Source organism: Hippocampus zosterae, chromosome 20, assembly GCF_025434085.1.
Source record: "Hippocampus zosterae strain Florida chromosome 20, ASM2543408v3, whole genome shotgun sequence".
Classification (NCBI taxonomy): domain Eukaryota; kingdom Metazoa; phylum Chordata; class Actinopteri; order Syngnathiformes; family Syngnathidae; genus Hippocampus; species Hippocampus zosterae.
The window spans coordinates 1,302,280-1,322,118 of NC_067470.1; positions in this window are offsets into that span (position 1 = coordinate 1,302,280).

Sequence of the window (19,839 nt, forward strand, 5' to 3'; positions counted from 1 at the left end):
GGCTATCATGTTGCGCTTGACCTGTGGATTTTGATGCATCATATCGCAATGTGAAATTGTCGCCATTATCGTTTGTGAGATGACGGCTTGACATTTCGCATCTCTTTGTTGGGAATTTCACACCTCATTTTCTTGATTGGTGCGTTCCGCTAATCCCTTTTACGACATCCACATTCCGGTGACCCACAATTCAAAACTTGAACATTGTTGTAACATTTGCTGCTTTTTTTTTTTTTTAATTCGTTGAAAAACACAGCCTCTCAATGTTTCAATTCCCAAATATTTGTCAGTTGCACCAGCGCGTCACTCCTCATCGCGGGCATCAGCCCCGCGAGGCTTCTCTGGGGCGGGGAGCGCTCTCTCCGTTTCTACCCATCAGGCATCGGGGCACGACAGGGGGGAAGCGTTGTTGGGACGGCGGTCCCGAGCTGGCCTCTGATGTAGACAGACATTCCGAACGACACGGGCCAATCGGATGCAAGATGGCGACCAGGGGTGGTGCTGTGTGCCTTGGGATGGATGCTGGGGAGAAGATGAGAAAACACGGGGGGGGGGCCTCATTTGAGGCAGTTAATGTGCAGATTTATGTAGAGGGACAGTGGTCAACATTCATAAGATCTCCCTTTTCCCTCCAAGCCTCCCGCCCCCACCTCCTCCCATTCCATTTTCTCCTATTGCACCCCCTAACCCCACCCCCCACCCCCTGCACCCACACACACACACACACCAACCCCCAAAGCCTTTCTTCCCATTCGCCTGATTTTCTCCCTCTTTGTCACTCACCGTCATTCCATCCGTTGCACCCTCTCTTTTTCCCCATCCCTCATCTGTCATTCCTGCCTCCCCCTGCATCACCGCCCCCCCCCACACTCCCACCCCACACACACACACACCACCACTGAGATTGTTGTGGACTGTAGCCATCAGACCAATAGGAGGCATAGGTAGACCGTGCAACCGAGCAGAGATTATGCACAGCCCCGCAGTCGACATTTTATTTGGATGTTCCAGGAAGCAGGCGGCTTCTCTGTTGAGCGTAGACGCGTCGATAAACATTTCCGTTTATTCCCTCATCTCTTGTTCATTAACCTGAAATAATCCAGCAAACTACAGATGAAGAAATACAATCGCTGGATGTTTTGTGTGTGTGTGTGTGTCTGCTCTCGACATCTTTGTACTTTTGAAATCAAATCCACTGTGCACATACTAGTACGGTACACGTGATACTTATTAACAACTGTTATTCAATGATTATTCCCGAGATTTAACATAAATATGATCGTGACATCATTAAATAATCCTAAAAATGCAGTACTTGATGTTTTTAGTCATCTGGGAAAAAAAACAAATGTTACATTTTCATTGACACTCAATTTAAATGTTGCTGAAGGCTCCTCGGCTGAGGATTTTTAGCGTCTTAATGAATTTAATTTTCACTTTCAAAACAGAAATGGAGAAAAAAAAAACACTTTTTTTCAGATCAAAAGAAATCTTGAAGTCACATTTTCATCGGACGGCGACGATATACGAGAAATAGATGTGATCCGTTTGGGTCCTGTGTTGTCATGACGTTAAACGTTGCTTTCAAGATCCAGTGGGCATTGCGTGGATTCAAATGCTGTGCTTTGTCGCTGACTGAACCACTTCACTTCTCAAAACGAGCAAACTTTCCAACAACGGGCAACCAGCTTGTGCCACTTCCTCATCTTCCTGAGCTTCCTACAGTACGTTCGGCCTTCACTTTTATTCCCATTCCCTCTTCCCCAGTCCACTGACTTCTGTGGTAATCCCTCTCCATCATTACGGGGAGGCCCTTCGCTCTTGGTGGGACTGTCTCACCCCTCGTTGCGCCCGCATTCCCCTCCATTTTGCCTCCTCTTCTTCCCTATCTTCAGGCACACCTCGGCGCGCGTCTCGTCTTCTTTTTTTTTTATATTGCATTTTAAACCAAGAAAAAAAATTCCCTGAGAAGAACAAACTTCAAAATCTTCAAAACCCCACACACACAACAACAACGCAGTAAATACATGTTTCCATGTTCGAGGTGAGTTGGCTAAAACGCTTGTGCGAAGCTAATGACATGGAAAACATGCATTTCACTTTTACGCCAACAATCACTTTGTCACGCGGCTTCAAACGGGCGCGTCTCCCGCTTTTGGAAGCAAACTCTGCGTTTCTACCTGCAGCTGCAAGTGTTTCTGCTATTCTCTGTTGGGGGAGCTTTACTTGTGAACCTGCCAATGTGATCTCAGACTGGCTGTACCCGGGGGCAAGGAAGTGGAGACTACATACTGTATCTATGTGTCTGTGCAGTAGATATATATATATATATATATATATGGGGCGGCCCGGTAGTCCAGTGGTTAGCACGTCGGCTTCACAGTGCAGAGGTACCGGGTTCGATTCCAGCTCCGGCCTCCCTGTGTGGAGTTTGCATGTTCTCCCCGGGCCTGCGTGGGTTTTCTCCGGGTGCTCCGGTTTCCTCCCACGTTCCAAAAACATGCGTGGCAGGCTGATTGGACGTTCTAAATTGTCCCTAGGTTTGAATGTGTGTGTGAATGGTTGTTTGTCTCTGTGTGCCCTGCAATTGGCTGGCAACCGATTCAGGGTGTCCCCCGCCTACTGCCCGAAGACAGCTGGGATAGGCTCCAGCACCCCCCGCGACCTTAGTGAGGATCAAGCGGCTGGGAAGATGAATGAATGAATGAATGAATGAATATATATATATATATATATATATATATATATATTATATATATATATATATAGCATTTCATGTCTTCATTATTATTCCCTGATTTCTTCTTCAGGATGCAGGTGAGGCTACTTTATGACGCCTGCCTCCGGCTTGCGTGCTTCTGCAGAGGCTGTGTCAGTGGGGATAATTTGAGAGTAAATTTAGTACATTAAAAAATTAATCACACGCAATGAAGTCAGCCAGCACCAAGCTTTGCCTTTTCAGCCAATAGAATCCGGCCGGAATCATCGCGCGTTAGCCGGAATACAACAAAAAAAAAAAGGGCATTTTCCATTCTCTTTAGCACCTTTTAGCGAGTGGAAGTTGCAAGATTTCGAGTGGGTTCAAGACGGGGAAAGATTGCTTTGAGTGACAGAGGAAGGGCAAGACAAAGCTGGCTCGCCAGCCTCACGTTACTTGCTAATTAAAAGAGAAGTAGCCGTCTTCCTTGGGCTCTCTGTTATTCCCTTATTCCTGGGAGTATTCATGTTTTATTCAGGAGAAACATAACCAACGGATGAAATTAATAAAATCGGGCCCTGCCTTTGCCTGCCATCTCTTGAGGGGGCCCTAAATTCAAACGCTCGTTTCTGCCGGCTTTGAAAGCGCAAACTCAAAGTGCTGGCTGTGTACTCGACTTTTCATTTGTCTCATTTCCTGCATATTAACTTTCTTTTCCCTTTTGTTTCAAAGTGCAGTGCCCCGAAAATAAAGATCCATTTTTCAGTGCGGGAGCACGTTTTCCTCAGAACTGCAGTGATTTTCTGACGTTCTTCACTCATTTTCATGGGATGTTTTTTTTTTTTTTTTCCACCTCCCCCATATCACAAACGAGACCGTCAAACTCAGTTCCTGGAAGGCTGCTGTCCCGCATGCTGTTGCAACACACCTGATTGAAATGATCAGATCATCAGCGCAAGCCTGACGTTGGCGTCATTTGAATCAGGTGCGTTGCAACAGGGAGATTTGGAAAACATGCAGGAAAGCGACCCTCCCACGCCCCTGCGTTTGACACTACCAATTAGAATGTCACGCTTTGAGTTTCTCCGCAAGAGCAGGATGCAAAAAAAAAAGCGCCGTTCCGCTGTTGTTTCATGAGGTGCGTTCAGGCCTTTGTCATGCGTGTACGCGTTGGCGTGAATGTCCGCGTGCGTTTTTTGACCACATGCGTGCGGGCCCCCCCGCGAGGATTTGCCTGTCTGATCACCTCATGTGAGTCTAAGGAGGGAAGCCACGCGTGACTAACAGCCACTTCAGAGTTGAACTAATTGTGTCATTTTGAACATGAATCTGCGCTTGGCCACATTTTACTCAGCCTCCGCCTTGTCCCTCGTGGAGGGAGGACACGACGCATGCGCAACCATCACGCTCCGGAGGAATTTCCAATGCCTCCGCGGGCGCCTCGTTTATTTCCCCCTCTGCATTGCTGTTTGTGGACTACTAAATGTCCTCAGTGCCGATCAGATACGGTAAGATTAGGCCACAAAAATGTCGACTTCCTCCCACCTCCCTACTCTGGTGACGTGAGATGACAAATTGAGACCTTGCATGTGCGACCATATTTACTTCCATAAACCTGTTGCCACGTGACGTTGCTTTTTTGGTACACGACACTCTATACCATGTTTTGTGCGCATGTACATCAGGGGCGCTTTGTATTCACCTTTAGTTTAATTTTGTCATGTGAACCATGACATCAAAAGATCAGATTGAGAAGACGAGCACATTTTTGCAATCGATTAAAAAAACAACTTCAATATTTGATTTATTTTTAAAAAAAAGGTGAATCAGGAAAGGTGAATTACTTAATTACAACTAACTTAACCATTGATCACAATAATGTGACATTGATGACACTGTGATCAGAAGAATTGGCCAAAGATGATCCAAAGATTTTAGAATTCACTATTCATACAAAGCCAATGTCTCCCATACAAAATATTAAAATGTCAAAGGCTCTCCCCAACCAAAGTAGCTTATACTTTTGCTACTTTTCTCTCCCCCCCCCCCCCCCAGCTTTCATGGGGAGCTCCATTGAATGTCCAATAGCTTGTAATTGAGCTCACTATCTTTTACAAGCTTGCCCAACCCTGCAAATAGACACAGATCCAGACACCAACGATTTCCTACCGACCCGTACGCGTGGGCGCGCGCACACACACACACAAACACACACACACACACACACACACACACACACACACGGTTAAAGCAGCACAGTGTCGTTGATCAATAGTTTCCTGCGCTGGGGAGGGCTGATGGCTTCAGACAGCAGTCAAAGCCCTGAGGACCTGAGGGTGACACCCCTTATCAACTGAGCAAGGTGAAATGTCAAACACTGGATCTACTTCCCCCCCTTCCTCCCCCCTACCTCCCTCTCTTGGTCGGTAATTTTCGATGAGCGCCTACAAGTGGCTTGACTCGAATGTATTTTTTCCATCTCACTTATTTTGTGCCTTTTCTTCTTGCTGCTGTTGTTGTTGTTGTTTTTTTTGGGGGGGGGGGGTACTTTCAGCCCGAGCGGCTCATCCCGTCTCCCTTTTGTCCTGCGCCCAGCTGTATGTTTTTCTTACGCCACAACCGAACAGAAAGCAGCCTATTGAGCGTGACACAGATGCAAATATGAATTTGAATATGGCCGCAATGTTTGTGGGGGTGTTTCACCGCTAATCTGGCTTAGATGCACTCTGCATGTTTTACACACTGTCCATTTCCAATGGCCCTGAGCTCAATAACAACACTGTCGGATTAGTGCTGGGTGACTTCACACACTAATAACAACAGAAAGGAAGATGCATAATATGGAGACGGCTCCAATACGGAAATATCACTAGACTCTCCATGATATATTCCGTTAAAGCAAATAGTACAGCGCATATATATATATATATATATATATATATATATTTCTGAAAAGGATAGGTGTACAAATATGTGAAACTTGTTTATTTGTGATAAACATGCTGGTGCATGCCCCACCGCAAACATTTTTTTTTTCCCCCTGCATAATATTTGGCATTATTTCCTCATCCGGCAAAAGGATTATCGTCCTCAGATTGGATTTATGATCCCAACGCAAAGGCAGGTTTATCCAGCCACCATATGTAGAATTATCATTAGAGCTCTAATCCTCTGCACATCACACACACACACACACACCCGCAGATGTACGTACCCTCCCAAGCTCAATGATTGGCAGTTAGCAACTTGTGCATCTTTTCAATCTAACCCCCTCTGAGAGATTAAATCATTTGTTTTGCGACGTCAGTAATGATGGCATAAAGACATAAAAATAAACCACGAGGAACACTCGGCTCGGGACAAAATATGCACAGATGTTTTGACGAGATGACTTTTCGATGAATTTCAGGTTTTCACATGAAATAGGTTCCCACGATGCCAACAATTTAAGCATTTTAACGTTGCCTTTACTGTTAATGAAGATTTTACGATTGGGACACTTGACATTTTTACGGTTAAGCATGAATAAATGGATGTTGGACTTCAACGGGTGTTGTCGAATTTCGTAATTAATTTAAATGGGCGTTTGAAAGGAAACATCTGTTTGTCATGTGTCATTGAGAAAACGCGACTGGTTGGAAATTGGTATTCCCCGCCATCCTCCTTGCACGGCTCCCTCAGGCTTGCCCATCTCTAATCAAGTCCTAATGAGCGTAATTGGTCGTTAAAACATGCCCGAGTCTGACACAGCCGCGCGACAGCGTCTGCCATATGGCCGGGGTTGGCCCGAGGCCCCCGAGCTGCCAACTGTTCCCCCCCCATCAGCGACTGAACTGTGGCGAATGGCAGCGGCTGCTCGGGGAGTTTCTCTTCTCTTCATGAGTCAGCACCGGCGTCGCACTGAGCGGCCAACTTGGCTTCCTATGGGTTTTTATTTTTTTTTCAATCAGAAACGAGATATTTGGTGTTTTCATTTTTTTGGGAAATATATTGTTGATATTTCCTCCAAATTCTAGAACACCTTTTTTGTTATGTCATCAGTTATGACAACAATTCCCTTGATTGAAGCTCAAATACCTTTGTGGAAATATCATTTTTCAAAATGAACCGGCGTATTGTATCCTGTTGTCGCCCACTTTTATGTACTTTTTTTTTGTTGTTGCAGTTTTGGTGAGATATTATTGACAGTACATTGAAAAAAATAGCGTGTTGAATATACTCCATTTTATTTGATCAAGTGGCTCCACACAACAGAATCATCGGGATTGAGATCCAAGTTTTAAAAAGATGGATGGTCAACGTTAACAAATGTTTCTGGATCGAGACGATTTCACTCAACCCCTCGATGAAGTCAAATGGAATAAAGTCAACACAACTTTTTTTTATATGACCATATTTGACAACAAACCTCATCATTTCTCTTCACTTTATTTTTCAGTCGCTATTCATTTTTGCGCAATTTAATCAAGCTGCTTCCATGCACAGTGCACACATAATGTACTGCATGTATAAAGTACTCTTTAAATACAGTACTATGTACAATGGTCTACGGAATAGATGCAGCGCTGGTTTATTTTTTATTAATTTTTTTGGAAATAAGGCAACAGAAAAAAAAGATCATGGATTTTTGAACTGTGCTGCTTTTGATTCACGCAGCCGGGAAGTGGAATCGGTGCAAGACTCGGATACCTTTTTCGCCACGCGATTTCAGCCACATCAGTAATGCGTTGCCTTGACTGCGCCGCATGGCCCGCTAATTAATTTGTTTCTCGAAACTAGGAGCTGTGAGGCCTGCCGCCCTCGGCCAATTTACTTGTGACCCAAATCTGACCCAACTACTGTGCTGTGTGCCTGGCTTTTACTCTCTGTGCATGTTCCGGGGTCTTCAGTGAGAAGAGGTTCAGCACATGGTAGCCCGCGATACTACGAGAAATTAGTCTGTAGTCTCTAGTACCACGGGGGGTTGAAATACGTCAGTTTGACCTGTTGTGGGACCTTGAATTTATTTTAACATGTATACTCAAGATAATGTTGATATTTTGCACGGATAAAAGTTTTGTCTCGGAATATTCCCTTTGGCACACGTTCCGCCGGGCTCGGTTTCTCCGTTTGACGTCTCCATTAGGGTGGGCCCGCGCGGAGTGCGGCTGATTTCCCTGCCAATAGATATAAGCTGATTGAAGGCGACCGGCGTCTCGTCAATACCGCGGGCTTGTATTTGGCCGCGCCCGGCCTGCCTCCACCGCAGCCGATTATCGGCGACCTCTCATAGAGGTATCGAGCTGCTGTCCTCACTCTTGTTACCTAAGTGACGGTCTCGTTGTTTCACACAAGAACTTCCGGGGAGCAGCCGTTCGGTTGCAATCCCACTATCTCCACCGAGCTTGAAATTGATCTTGAAATATTTAAATACGACAAAAGTAATTCCATGAAAGAAATGACAAATGAGCCCAAAAGATGTGAGGAATTTACAGCTCCCTTCAGGACCAAAATGAAATCGATAAGCCTCTAGTCCATCACAACATGATCGTTTTAATGCAGTTCCAACTTGATTTTTATGAGGAAACACTGGCCACTTTCCATGTCGAGAGGAGCCAGATGAGGTGGCTTGGGCATCTGATTCGGATGCCTCCTGAACGCCTCCCCGGTGAGGTGTTCCGGGCATGTCCCACCGGGAGGAGACCCCGAGGAAGACCCAGGACACGCTGGAGAGACTATGTCACCCAGCTGGCCTGGGAACGCCTCGGGATCCCCCGGGGAGAGCTGGAAGAAGTAGCTAGGGAGAGGGAAGTCTGGGCTTTCCTGCTAAAGCTGTTGCCCCCGCGACCCGGCCCCGGATAAGCGGTAGAAGATGGATGGATGGATGGATGGACACTGGCCACTTTGCATCTCGCTGATGCTGGAGAAGCTTGATTTCCCAAATCTTCATCGGCCTGGGCTTGAGACTTCATTGATCCATTTGTGCATATCGGGACGTTCTTGAGAGGCGCAGTTCCGACCTGTCAAGGCTGAACGCAAAAGAAGGCGGCGAGACAGCTGGATGAGTCCTCATCTCAAACCGTAAATAAAACATCCAGCAGCTCTCCGGGGGATAGTGCTTGTGTCTGCTGACCTCTTAAAGGTTAAACCCTGTAAAAAGGTTCAACCTTGAAAGAATTATTTTCATTACTTTTCAGCCCTTCCAGTCACCCGCTCCCCTTCGGCGGATTAGTCCTCGGGTTGCATGCTATGCTTCTCTTATTGCTCCAATATTAGCTCATGCCATTTTTAAGGTTTTCTTGTTTTGTCTGACCAGCAACAAGAAGAAAAAAAAAACTTCTGTCAAGCAATAATTATCTTTCAGTTTGAAGATTGGCCTCTTCAATTCTTTGCACACGGTTTTATTTTCGAAAATCTCGAGTATTTCCTGTCATTCACTTTATTTGGTCATGATTACACGTACAAACGGGATCCCCGTTTGGCGGAGGCCGCTATTGGAAGAAGTACGCACACATTCTATTGTCCAGACCGTGTAAGTGGAGTGCAGAAAGCCCGTACAATGTGCTTCGCATGCGTTTCTCAGTGACGCACAAGTCCGTTAATTTGAGCAATGTAAACAGAGAACCCATTTAACTTTTGAACCCTCCATAGTCTGTTTTGATGCTCTCCGGGGCCTCGCCGACCATTTCCATTTTCATTTTCATTTGGCTCATTAGAGGCCTAAGTGGTTCCGAAACTGGTAGACCGGGTTCACAGATAGGAATGAAGAGCGCAAGAGTGATTGCCATAAATGCCCCGCTGTAATTGAATCGCATCATCTCGATATGCGATCGAATTATGCATACTTCACTGAATGTTCTCGTGTACGGGATGTTCTGTGCGACTTTCCCTCGGGGAGAGAGAGAGAGAGAAAGCATGTTTTGAAAAAAGAAATTTTCATGCCAAACGTTATTGGTGCTTTGTTAAAAATTAACCCGGACAGTCCCGGTTTTGAGCCCCGTGTCGCCAGTCCCGGTGGATTTGGCCAGTTCTCACACTCCGAGACGCAAACGTGGTGAAATACGAGTCTCACCCGGAATTTTGCTGCGACTGTACGATTTCCTCAGCATGACTTAGATTTATTCTTGATTTTATTTGATTTATTGATTTTACTGCTTGGTGCTTTCTACCGAAAGTGCTTTATAAATACTGTTGACTTGACTTGACTTGACTTTCCTGCTGAAAAGGAATTTGCCATCGCCCCGTACGTACGATCATATAAACAAATAGACGTGCAAAGATTTTCCACCGGAAGAGTCAGCAGGTCAGCCGGCTTGCCGTCTTCCAAATAATCCCGCAACCCCACGCGCACGTCCGCAGCCTGCTGCTATCTGACGGGCCAGACCTCGAACTGTGACCAATCGGGTGTTTGTCTAGCGTGGACAGTGGGATTATCACCAAGACGCACGCTTTATCTCCTGCGCTTTCCATACCCTTGTTTCAGCCTCTCATTAGAATAACAATAAACACAATACAGATGCCACCATAAGATGACATCCATCCAATATGCTCTAGCCGCAGGCGCGCGGTTGGGAGATGCAAGCGCATGAGCGTCCGCACGCACGCGCCTGGCGGATTTGTCTCTGCTAAAGAACGGACAAGATGTTCATCAAAGCTGTCTTTGCGGACTCGGAGTCTTTTATAACTGTGGGTGTGTGTGTGCGCGTGCGAGTGTAAGACACAGCGCCCGTGACGACGGCGCGTGGCGTCACTATCATGTGGCGTGGAATCGATTTGCTCGGGGTTACACTCTGCCGAGCCCGAAGCGTGTGTGTGTGTGTGTGTGTGAGAAAGTGTATGTCGTCAGAGCTTCTAAGCTGAATATTGATGTATTGATCAGACGCTTGTGTTGCTCAAAGCCATTTGCTCCATGGGGAGTCCATCTAACACACACACACACACACACACGGTTATTGAACACTGTCAACTTTTCTGCGAGGACAATTGCCGGCAATCGGCGCTGTTTCTTGTCAAAGTGTGTCTCATTGTCTTAAGCCGAGGAGGGCGGTGTGCCGCCGCTTGGCACACCTGCCACACGACCGTTCATTCGAATGCTAATGTGAGCTCAAGAGCATAATAGTATTATGGGATATAATAGCCTTATGGTGCACCTATTGGCCTTGTACTGTATGGCCACGCTGATGGCTCACTTGTATTCTTTGGCGTTCCACTCAGCATGACTTAGATTTGTTCTTGATTTTTACTGTCTGGTGCTTTCTACCGCCTTTATTACCGATTTGTCTTACTGTTTATTGTGCATGTTAAATCGCTCCATGTACAGCACTTTGTATGCAGCGATGGCCGTTTGAAAGTGCTCTAGAAATACTGTTGACTTGACTTGATGGCATATTGGCAGATGTGCATTTGTGGAAGGGTGAAAAGGTCACGGCGGCCCGGTAGACCAGTGGTTAGCACGTCGGCTTCACAGTGCAGAGGTACCAGGTTCGATTCCAGCTCCGGCCTCCCTGTGTGGAGTTTGCATGTTCTCCCCGGGCCTGCGTGGGTTTTCTCCGGGTGCTCCGGTTTCCTCCCACATTCCAAAAACATGCGTGGCAGGCTGATTGAACGCTCTAAATTGTCCCTAGGTGTGAGTGTGAGTGCGAATGGTTGTTCGTTTCTGTGTACCCTGCGATTGGCTGGCAACCGATTCAGGGTGTCACCCGCCTACTGCCCGAAGAGAGCTGGGATAGGCTCCAGCACCCCCCGCGACCCTAGTGAGGATCAAGCGGCTCGGAAGATGAATGAATGAATGAATGAATGAATGAATGAATGAAAAGGTCACGCGACATGTCAACGTGCTGCCAAGTCAGAATGATCTTATGGCAATCATAAAGGAAAGTAAAAATTCCCACATGAATTTTGAGACATTTTTACCGTACGTAACTACAAGTCTCATGCGGGACTTGTTTCCCACTGACTAATTTGATGAGACGGTTGAGCATGTTTATGGGTGGTGGGACACTTTGTGTTCGATTAAACCAGAAGATGATGACCTCATAAAAGAACAACTTCCTGGGATCAAAAAAAATAACGGGCGTCATTAAGGCTCATGCGATTGTGTATAAATTAAAGTTGCAATATGATTTTGTTATGATACCGCGCCATGTTTCCTCCCTCCTTGTGTGTTTGAAATGAACGGCCTCCATAATGACGCACCTTCGTCCACTCTTGATCAATCCCAGCCCAGCTCAAATGTAATTAACACGTGCGTTTGCCTATTTGGCAAGGCTTCAATCAGAAACACTCGTCTCGTATCGGGGGGGCACGATCGGGCGCGGCAAGAAACGGAAGCAAATGGCAGAAGACGTATCAAAGCCGGGACAAAAGGCTGACTGGAAAAGGTCTTGTGCAGTCACCTTTTCATCCGCGAACCCGATACCCCACCCCGGCCGTCATCCCCCCCCCCCCCCCCGTTCCCGCTATCGCTGTTTCCCTTTATTCCAATTACAGCAGATGGCGTTGAAGTGGCAGCCGGGGCATATTTCATGGGGAGGGAATAAAAGCAATTAGACATTCAATTTGGAGTGTAATTAATCCTACATCAAAGCTTTCATTAGTGATCGCTCGTTAGTGAAACATGCCTCTCCCATAATGGGATCGCTTCTAAGGGGGGGAAATCAAGCGGGGGTTAAACAAAAGTCCTTGTTCCGTCGGCGGCGAGATCAAGACAAATGGGGCGGCCATCAGGTTGGAGGTTTTCGCAGTTCCGTGTCATGTTTGACGCGAGGTGTTTTCACCACAGTGCTTAATCGAGCTCAAAGCGTAACGTCTCATTCGAGCGCAGTCATTTCAATTGCCCAAAATAATCTCTTTTTGTTTTGCACCTCTGCTCTCCTTGTCTTCAAAGCCCAGTAAATGAATCGCATTTTTTTTTTAGGATGTCGTCCATCGGGTGTTTTTCTTCAGTGCTCTAACGAGGTACTAAGCATTTGTGTTTCCCGTTGTTTTCCGGTATGACTTTTGGCAAGATACAGATTTGGGGTATCCACTCAAGAGCGGCAGCGAAGAACACGGGTCAAATGAAATTGTGTCTGCGCACCTCACTGCTTGCTGTAATTTGTTTTCTCTTTGAGAAAGGTTTTGGCTAGCTTTGGTCAAGGCCGATGTGGTTTACTCGTCATTTACACGCCGGCAGAGGTTCGTCCCAGGCGCTATCTCTCCCGCACAGATGCCGGCCGTCACCCCGCGAAGCATCTTAAGCGCAACTTCTTTCATGTTCCTCTCCCGAGCTTATTAAATAGGGGTGGGACTTATGAACTGTTCTTTATTTTGAAATCCAAGTCTTAAATCGGGCGGCCCGGTAGTCCAGTGGTTAGCACGTCGGCTTCACAGTGCAGAGGTACCGGGTTCGATTCCAGCTCCGGCCTCCCTGTGTGGAGTTTGCATGTTCTCCCCGGGCCTGCGTGGGTTTTCTCCGGGTGCTCCGGTTTCCTCCCACATTCCAAAAACATGCGTGACAGGCTGATTGAACACTCAAAATTGTCCCTAGGTGTGAGTGTGAGCGCGAATGGTTGTTCGTCTCTGTGTGCCCTGCGATTGGCTGCCAACCGATTCAGGGTGTCCCCCGCCTACTGCCCGGAGACAGCTGGGATGGGCTCCAGCACCCCCCGCGACCCTAGTGAGGATCAAGCGGTTAGGAAGATGAATGAGTCTTAAATCTATTTGTGCCGAAGTAAAAATACTATTGTGGCTGGTTGGTTTTCTTTTCTGATGATGCCACGCTCACCCCAACGCGCTGTGTAATAAGAGCACTCGGGTACAGGAAAAAAAAGCAGAAGTGGGCATCCATCTTCGTAGCGCCTCTTGTCTTTCCCCGTTTCTTCCCGCCTGTTTGGGATTTGGGAGGATGCACTTTGTCATGCGGCCAGTGAGACAGATACTGAGAGTTTTGGCTGCGACTTATTTGAGCTAATGGTCTAGAACATTGTGAGCACCCTGACACCCAGAAGCAATTTCGTAAGCGCACTGGGCCGCTGCAAATGGCCCCACGGTACACCTGCATGGTCAACGCACTTACCGGGCCCGCATCCGTGCACGCGCACATGCGCCTCTTCCGAGTGGCGCCGGTCTCACGCTTGCTGTCCGTCCCGTGCGGGGCAATGTTCAATCGTGATCAGGTACTCATGCCAACCGCTACATATTGGACGCTGGATATGGCGTTTGGTGGAGTGGTGACAATAGCGCTCCTCCATTACAACGTATTGAAGGTGCAATATGCCATCAAAATCTGATTACGATTAAACTGTCTGACCACTTTTTATTTAGTTATTTCTTTATTTTTACGATTCCGTGATTGAAAAGTAATGCGATATCCTTTCCAACCTTTGCTCGGTGCGATATTCAGAGTGGAGTCAAGGGTCATTTATCATCTTCCGAGCAAGACGAGTCAAGTATATTCCGAATGATTCTAATTCGTATGATTTGTCTGATTGCATTCGCTCGTGGAAAGACATGACGGAATTAAAAACACGGCTTTTAACCTGCGGTGGTCCCGCTCAACTCCGTGGCAATTAAAATTTCAATGTAACATGTGTTGTTCTCAAACACGTTTCCATGACTTTGATTTCAGAATGTATGGTCACTGTTGACATGAGCCATGCTTCAACAATTTGTCGATGCCATACATTACAAAAGGAAAAAAACAATCTAATTAGCCACTACAGGGTATGTCCTTGCAACGGTCGGATCAGAGATCAGTGGAGCCAGAGTGTCCAACGTTAATTGCATTTTCATTTATTAGCACATATCTCCTGCAGGCATTCAAACTAACGATGCTCCAGAAGGCCTTGGCTGAGCTTTATGTGCCCTGTCATTGATTTTTACCGAGCGCTGGCCGCGGGAAAAGACAATACTCTCCACTTCATTACTTAGGAGAAATGAGTACATCCTGGCCTACATCTGTGTCGCGAGCAAAGCACCAAAAGCAAGTTCCAGAGGGTCTCCAGAAACATTTTTTTGGGGGGGGGAGGAAAATAATACAAATACATCAATAAATACAGAAAAGTCAGGTAACATCAAATTGTTCCACGAGACTACGGCAGGGTTCAAGTGACACAATTACAAATACTTTGCAACCAAGCCAGCACAGTTTTGGATGTACTGGAGATGATGGAGGCGTAAAGGAATTGAAATAGATGAATACATGGATCAATAAATCAATGACATTTCATAATTTTGCTGCTGTCGATTGGGAATTTCACCAATGTGAGACAAATGAAGGTTTTCTCATCTTATAACCTCACACCAGAATCAAACGCCTTCCAAATGCGAACAACAATCCGATATGAATTAGATGGGTGCAAATGCCAGTGGAGTCCGCCCGTGTCCAAGAAAACAGGAAGTTGAGATCCTCCATAACGGACAAAAGAAGAAGAAGAAGAAAAAAAAGACGAGATTGTTTCGATATTACAGAATCTAGTGAGGGCAGGGTTAGGTTAGGTTCATTATTTCCCTTCTATTCATTGGAGCTTGCTTTTCTGTATAGCTTCACCGTTGTGTTTACCGCTCCAAACAAACATGCGGGCTATTTATTTGGAATGAAGTGTTTCTCTCAACATATACTGTCGATGCCCTTGCATGAAAAAGAAAACGCACACAATAGCAACTGCACGCATGGCCCTCAAGCAAGATATTAAGACAAGACGGACAAGAGAGAATGACGAGACTGAGGTCAAAAGGTCGCAAGGCCGAAATGTGTATAAGGTCGTATTTATCTTTCTACTCAACTAAACTTTTCCTGTTATCATTTGTAAACTAGGTGGAGGTTCATTTGATGTTTCCCCTTCCTGTTGCCGTGTCTCATTAACGACGCAATTTGCAGTGCTCTTCATATACTGCTTTCCAAAAATACTGGAAAAGTAAAGCCAGTTCCTCGGTTTTTGTTGTTGCTGTTGTTGGATTGTAATGCGAAAAGATGCATTTGAAGCAAAAGATAATAAAGCAATCACAACTCCGTATTATTTGGGATTAACGGTAAATGCCTTAATTAAAAAAATAAATAAAATCAAATTTGCTACTTTAACTTTTGATTGCCTGCATTTTGGGGTTTATCTTTGTGTGCATTCGCCACCCCCGCCCCTCCCCCCACTCTCTGGCCCGAAAGGTCATAGTACCTCATCCCGCTGACATTTAGAGCATTGATAATATTCCCTCACATATCAATTTCACCTATTTTCTCATCATTCTCGTTTCCCCCTAGCAGAAAATGGAATCATTTGTGCTTTCAGCAATTTGTTATTGATTGGGAGAGCTCTGGAAATAGAGGGTAGCCATTATGGCAATGCTGCAGCTACGGCTAAATTGAGTTTTAAGCAGGCCTGCAAATGTATCATTTCACGGTCCGAACACAAAAGCTTTTAAATCCGTGAACCTCAGGAAGGATCAAATGCCCTAAAAATACCAGAATTCCCCCCACATTGAGAGCTCTTCGAAATTCCTGCCGTCAAATGAGATGTTATGTAGCGCTGTTTAAGAGAAGCCGCGCCATCGATCGCTTCTCCGATTAGCATCGCATCCTTGGGAAATGTGCCATCATGGGACATTCGATTATTGACGAGTGCCAGGCGGTTTCATTGTACCGTGCGCAAAAAAAGTCAGCCTAAAGCCATCAGATATGAATCTTTGGATTTATGAATGAATGTATGTGGGGGAGTCACTTCTCCCATCAGCATATGGACGGCTTTTTCCGTGTTCGACATTCTCCATTTCTTGACATCGGGCCCCTTCGCCCTGTACTCTCCACCCTCGGGATAGTGCATCAGGCCTGGGCGGTAGAAGCGCTAAGAGTGCCTCGAGCAGGGTCTTCCCCGCATCCGTCCGGTTGGGATAGGAAAGAACCCGCCGACGCGTAGCACCTCTTTTCACAGCTCATAAATAATGCTGCCCATTAATAATGAATAAGTAATTACCACGGCTGTTTTATTTTTGTTGACCAAGATGCAGAGGGGCTCATAAATTAGCGGTAACCCTTCTCTCCCAGGGCGGATTCCGACTTGGAGCTCCCAAGGGGAAGGGGGGCGTCTGCTTTTTATGGGCCGTGAAGTCACCAGTCCCCGCCAACCCCCTCCCTCGCTATATTGAGTGCGTCCCTGCCACAGTCCGATCCTGCAATCTCCTCTTCCCGCTCTCAATTTTAACCTGCCACGCGAATTGGCAGACACCGTTGCAATTCTGAAGAAAGACTTGCCTCACTCTTACATGGCAGGTACCTTATACGTTGCTCATTGAATATCGCAAGTGGGGCGTAGCCGTGAGCTAGCGTTAACGAAATATTTGCAACTGCACCACATTTGTCCAATATGCACGTTTAATTCATTTTGATTGTAAAATCGTATTTCAATCATACGCACGATCCGTCCATCCGTTTTCCCGAGGGTTGCGGGTGTGTGGGTGTGTCTTCGGCCAGCAGGCCTAGGACATCCACGACTGGTTCCCAGCCCATCGTAGGGCACACATAGACCAACAACCATCACACCTCGGGACAATTTCGAGTGTTCCGTGAACCCGCCATCGATGTTTTTGGAATGTGGGAGGAAACCCGAGAAACGCCAGGCGGGCTCGAGGAGAACACGAAAACTCAACAACGGAAGGCCGGAATCGAGCCAACTATGAAATGGACTCGCTAACCAGTCGACCCTTTGAAGGCATTCCCCTCTAAAGGTTAGCCGTGTGCATTTAGTTGTTGACCAGTCGCGTGTGAGTGTGGGTTTGGGATGTATGGGTGTGTAGAGAGGGCGAAAGTCAGACCGCCAGACTCCTAATGATCCCTCCAGAGAGGGCTTGCCGCGTGCGGCGTCGAAGCCCGGACAGGGAAAAGCGGTGGAAATTAGCTCTCCGTCTCCATAGCCCGCTATGAAAGTATACCTCTGTCACTGGCGCCTCAAGACAATAAGCCAATTAGAAGAAACCCATACGAAGATCCCGGCCCGCGGGTGGATGTGCTCGGTCTAAGTGCGTAGGTTAGAGGTGAGACAGAAACGGGCACGGTTTTACAGATGTCCTCTTCATGCGTTCCCCGCCGCTCGGAAACTGGACAGAGACGAGATTTTCTGGTAGAAAAAGCCACATGAGTAAATGACCACTTGGCTCCACCATCTTCCGGCCCGCCGTCTTTGGAAAAGGAGCTGAGGTTGTCGAACGAAAACCTCTCTTTCATTAGCCCTCTTCTAATAAAGCCGCATGGACTTGACAGGGTCACGTGTTTGATGCTAACCAAGCCCTGCAGTATAGCAATCAGTCGAAACAGATTCAGAAATAGTCTTGGGTAGCTTTTACAAAGTTCTCCTTAAAAATGAGCTAAATCCTTCATTTGAATATTTCATTCAAATGTCATGTTGTAGTTTTGGCCAACAGGTGACACTGTAGGGCACTCCCTGCAGCTGCACACCTGTTGGTCGTTATGTCATTAGTAGTTGTATAAAAGGATTCCCGCCCGACCACTCGTTGTCGGGTCATTGTTTGTTTGTCCGGTCATGGTTCTGTTCCTGTTAGTCTTTTGCTTCAGTCAGCTTTGGTTTGATACTTTCTTCTTCTTTTTTGATCTTAGGACTTTGTTTAGGATTTAGTTTTCTGTGTTTTTAGTCATAGAATTTGTCAAGTTCACCCTACTGCTCCCTCCCGCCTGATTGTAATAAATGCACGATGAATGTTTTGCTGAACCATTAATATACGTGGCATTAATTTGAGTCGAAAAAAAGTTTCTGGTTTGAACTTGATGTGGTCTTGTTGTGTCAAACAAATGTAAAATCTGGCCTCAAGTCCTCCATGTTTACCATTTGACTTCATTGAGCAATCCAAAAAATAAAAATAAAAAAAAGAAAGAGAGACACCCCAAATGACTTTCCGCATTGTTGCTGAAACGGAGAAACACAAGTGATTTTGGTATTCAAGTTTGCGATTTTAACAGTTACAACAAATTCCATTCCAACGAGAGGCCAGGCAGATAATGAGGTTTTCCGATTTTATTTCAAATGGTCCTGTCGGATAATGCTTTTTTCCCCCTCTTGCACCGTCTGACAAATCGTCTCTCCCCTCGCGGTCTCGCTGAGATATTGTCTCGTCTGCCCGCGCCATAACTCATACTTTGCCTTTGACGCTCAATTAAACCGCATACATTAAGCCGAGTTGATGGGAGGTGAGACGTTTGTAATCAAGCATATTTATTCTCTTTAATCACCCTCGAAATCACACACGCGCACGCACAACCACAGGACCCACATGCACATCCACTTTGAGTGAATATAAAAAAAGTCTAGCCACCTCTACCGAGATGCCAGTTTTTGTGATGTAAAAAGACGAGACAAAGACAAACCATTTCAAAGGCTCTTGCAGGATTATTGTGACTTACATCATGTCCAACTCAGGAGGCTCAGTCAAAATAAACAACTGGCGAGGTCCAACGTGAACAGCGGCCCAATTTCCCGGAGCCAATATGGCGTTGTGTCAGCTTCCTGACTGCGCCAGTACAAATCTCATCAATAAATACAATGAGGTCAACGCAATCTTGCTTTTGCATAGTCAAGCGATTTTTGCGTATGTCAGGTTAACTCTTTTGCTTTGAGGCAAGGGTGTCCTCAGGTTTGGCCATCTATTTTTCAGCGGCCCCATGACATGATTAAAACAAAATAATAAAATATTAATAATAACATTTGACACGGGCCGCAACGTTGGCCACTCCACAAACGTTGAAAAATCCTCCGCTAATTTGCCTTCACACCCTTAAGAGAAAGCTGACGAAATGAACTCGACGATCCAAACGGCATATAATTGCTTTCTCAAGTGACTGAAGCCCGTTTCAAAAAGTTGAAGGAATCTGAAGCGGCTCTTTCCCAGCACAGACATGTCAACGTCTCGACTTTTTGGACTTTCAGAAATGATTTACGTATTTTTGGGCTTGCTCGACGTTAACTTGGTTAAAAGCGTCATGCGTGTTTTACAACAGTTGTCATTTCCGTGGTCCTTTTGACAAACCGTGGCCGTGGCTTCATCTCCACTCGCTGTCAGTAATCACATAAAAGAACGGCGACGGCGAGATGCGGCAAATAATTACAAACATTCCCAGCGGCTGCTACGGGGACCCGGAGCCTCACTTTTAATTAAGACGAGGAAAGACACGGCGACATCCG